The sequence below is a fragment of the Microtus pennsylvanicus genome, chromosome 5 (genome assembly GCF_037038515.1).
Source record: "Microtus pennsylvanicus isolate mMicPen1 chromosome 5, mMicPen1.hap1, whole genome shotgun sequence".
In the NCBI taxonomy this organism is placed as follows: Eukaryota; Metazoa; Chordata; class Mammalia; order Rodentia; family Cricetidae; genus Microtus; species Microtus pennsylvanicus.
Window position 1 is genome coordinate 29,506,106 of NC_134583.1, and position 3,774 is coordinate 29,509,879.

At 40.1% G+C, this 3,774-nt stretch overlaps 1 pseudogene; it reads right to left on the reverse strand.

Annotated features, from left to right (window-relative positions):
• Window positions 1-2,750: 2,750 nt before the first annotated feature.
• LOC142851239 (serine/arginine-rich splicing factor 3 pseudogene) lies at window positions 2,751-3,431 on the reverse strand (annotated as a pseudogene).
• Between the last annotated feature and the right edge of the window lie 343 nt (window positions 3,432-3,774).

Here is a 3,774-nt window from a genome sequence, read left to right on the forward strand (position 1 = left end):
CAGTTTGCCCAGCACCATTTGTTGACGATGCTGCCATTTGCTATTGTGTTATCGTTGGCCTCTTTATTTTTTATTTTATTTATTTATTAAAGATTTCTGTCTCTTCCCTGCCACTGCCTCCCATTTCCTCCCCCCTCCCCCAATCAAGTCCCCCTCACTCCCTCCTCAGCCCGAAGAGCAATCAGGGTTCCCTGCCTTGTGGGAAGTCCAAGGAACCCCCACCTCCATCCATGTCTAGTAAGGTGAGCATCCAAACTGCCTAGGCTCCCACAAAGCCAGTACGTGCAGTAGGATCAGAAACCCATTGCCATTGTTCTTGAGTTCTCAGTAGTCCTCACTGTCTGCTATGTTCAGAGAGTCCGGTTTTATCCCATGCTTTTTCAGACCCAGGCCAGCTGGCCTTGGTGAGTTCCCAATAGAACATCCCCATTGTCTCAGTGTGTGGTTGCACCCCTTGCGGTCCTGAGTTCCTTGCTTGTGCTCTCTCTCCTTCTGCTTCTGATTTGGACCTTGAGATTTCTGTCCGGTGCTCCAATGTGGGTCTCGGTTTCTGTCTCCTTTCATCGCCTGATGAAGGTTAATATTCAGGAGGATGCCTATATGTTTTTCTTTGGGTTTCCTTATTTAGCTTCTCTAGGATCACTAATTATAGGCTCAATGTCCTTTGTTTATGGCTAGAAACCAAATATGAGTGAGTACATCCCATGTTCCTCTTTTTGGGTCTGGCTTACCTCACTCAGGATAGTGTTTTCTATTTCCATCCATTTGCATGCAAAATTCAAGAAGCCCTTGTTTTTTACTGCTGAGTAGTACTCTAGTGTGTATATATTCCATACTTTCTTCATCCATTCTTCCATTGAAGGGCATCTAGGTTGTTTCCAGGTTCTGGCTATTACAAACAATGCTGCTATGAACATTGTAGAGCATATACTTTTGTTGTATGATAAGGCCTCTCTTGGGTATATTCCCAAGAGTGGTATTGCTGGGTCCAGGGGTAAGTTGATCCCGAATTCCCTGAGAAACTGTTGTTGGCCTCTTTATAAAGGAATCAGGTGGCTGTAGAAGGTGTGGGTCCTCAGTTCTATTTCATTGATCAATGGGTGCATTTTTATAACAGTGCCATGCTATTTTTATTACTATAGCTCTGAAGTATAATTTGAAATCTTAGATGGTGATACTTCCAGTTATTCTTTTATTGTTTTGAGTATCTTTTGTGTTTCCATATAAAATTTAAAATTAATTTTTTAAAATTTCTATGAAGAAGTGCACTGGAATTTTAATGGCAATTGCATTTATTTGTAAAATGCTTTTGATGTTATGGGCATTTTAATGATATTAACCCTGTCAGTGCATGAATGTGGAAGATTTGTTTATCCTATGGTATTTTCAACTTTCTTTTTCAATGTTAAAGTTTTAATTGTGCAAGCCTTTCACTTCCTTTGTTAGAACTATTCCAAAATATTTTTGAGATTATTGCAAATGACATTGTTTTTTTCTCTTTTGTGTATAGGAAAACTAAGCATTTTGTGTGTTGATTTTGTTTCCTATTACTTTGATGATTAGGTGAAGTAATCTTCTGGTAGAGACTAGAGTCTTTCATGTGAAGAAATAAGGATACATTGATTTTCCTCCTTTCTTTTTTTTTTTTTACTGTTGCATTATGATTTAATCTAATTGCACACACACACACAATCTGAAAGCACAACTCCTCCAGATTTCTCAGAGACAGGGTATGCATGCCTCCACAGTCAACTGTGCATCGTTACATTTAGCCACATGGTAGATTTTCCATCATGAACAGTTTGGAATCCCATGCAAGACCTCAAGTTATCAAATGAAATCAATTTTTAAGCTTTGTTGAATGTTTTCATGCTGAAGATAAAAGCTACTTTTTATGGGCAGCTTAGAGTTACAATACCACACTGGTGCTACTTTACAATGTTAGTGACATGATCTTGAATTGGCTTCAACTTCTAAATCTTAGTTAGCTGACAGCCAAAGGGGGGGGAAATTCTTTACTAATCCAGTGCCTCTCAGTTATGTTTCTTACAAAGAAAGAACTGGGTAACCAAATGCTTTCCCAGGGATAACAATGGTAACAGTGGGTTTGCTCAACTGACTACTACACAATTAGGCTAGTATTTTATTAATCCAAAAGCACTTTACAAGAAAATATAAGTATGGCTTCCAATAGGAGTGTTATACTTGGACTTGATACCAAGCTCACAGATTTGAGTGTGTAAGGAAAAACAGGCTTTCAAGTTAAACAACAATTTGTAACCAAAACTTTAATCCCAAGGACTCTCACAAACATATTACAAATGACAACATGAAAAAAAAATCTTGCACAATAACTCAAAGATTCAGCTCTACAATGTACCCTTAAACCACTGGTAACTTAGTCTTCCATTTCCAAATAAAGACTGTTACAAACAGCTTCCTCCATAGATAGCACTCAGTGAGGAACCTCTTTGAAAGTCTTCAGAGTGCAGTTCCCACCCTTTCCCTGTTAACTTGTGTTAACAGCAGCTTTTACAGACTGCTTATCATTTCACCCACAGCTCCCGACTGTAATCCAGCTAAGAAACTAGTTTTTTCAATTTCCATCAGTGGTTTATCATTGGTACATCACACTTTAACTGGGCAGGATCTAGGTTTATTTCAGTCTATGAAAAACTAAAGTTCAAAGCAAATTCAATCTTGCTTAAGGGGAACATGAACAGCTAAAACATCTTAAAAATGCACCAAGCTTATGAAGTCTCAAATTTCCTGTACATACTCCTGTCAAATGAAGTTACTTCCTGTACACCACTTCTTTTGCAAACTGGTCTTCTACTTCCTTCATTTGACCTAGATCGACTATGAGACCTAGAGAAAGATCGAGACGGCTTGTGGTTTCTCTCACGAGACAGAGACCTCTCTCTTCTCCTATCTCTAGAAAGTGACCTGCTCCGGCTTCGAGAGAAGCTTCTCCTTCTTGGAGATCTTCGCCGAGGTGGAGGACTCCTCCTACGGTAATCATCTCGAGGGCGACGACCCCAAGAGGGAGGGAGGCCACGATTCCGACTTCTTTTCTCACCATTCGACAGCTCCACTCTTACTCGGCAGCCACATAGTGTTCTTCCATCTAGCTCTCGGACAGCGTCAGCAGCATCTCGGGGATCCTCAAATTCAACGAAAGCAAAGCCAGGAGGGTTTCGAGCAACCCACACACTTTGGAGCGGTCCATAATAGCCAAATGCCCGTTCTAATTCAGTCTTGTTCCCATTGTTTCCAAGATTACCTACATACACCTTACAATCTAATGGACAGGAATCACGATGCATTTCGAGATCCTGGGTTCGAGATCCGCAGTTCAAATCCCAACACTCCGACAAGGCCCACCTGCACCCTCGCGATCTGCTTCCGCAGATGCTCTCAATGCCCTGGCGTCCACGAAATGGCGGCGATTTCCCCCCTTTCTTATTTATATTTTATTTCCTTTACTCATCTTATTTTTCTAGCTGAGACTTCAAGTACTATGTTTAACAGAAGTGTGGAAAATGGACAACCTGGTTTTAGTGAAAATCTTTGGATTTCTAAATCTCTGTTTAGAATGATATCACCTACAAGGTTTCTGTATATTGTCTTTATTATGTTGAAGTATGTCTCTTGCATCCCTAGATACTCCAGAACAGTTATCATGAATGGATAATGTATTTTTCAAAGGCCTTTTCTTCAGTTAATGAGATGATCATGGTGTTTCTGTTCTGTAGTCTGTTTCATTGTAGATTA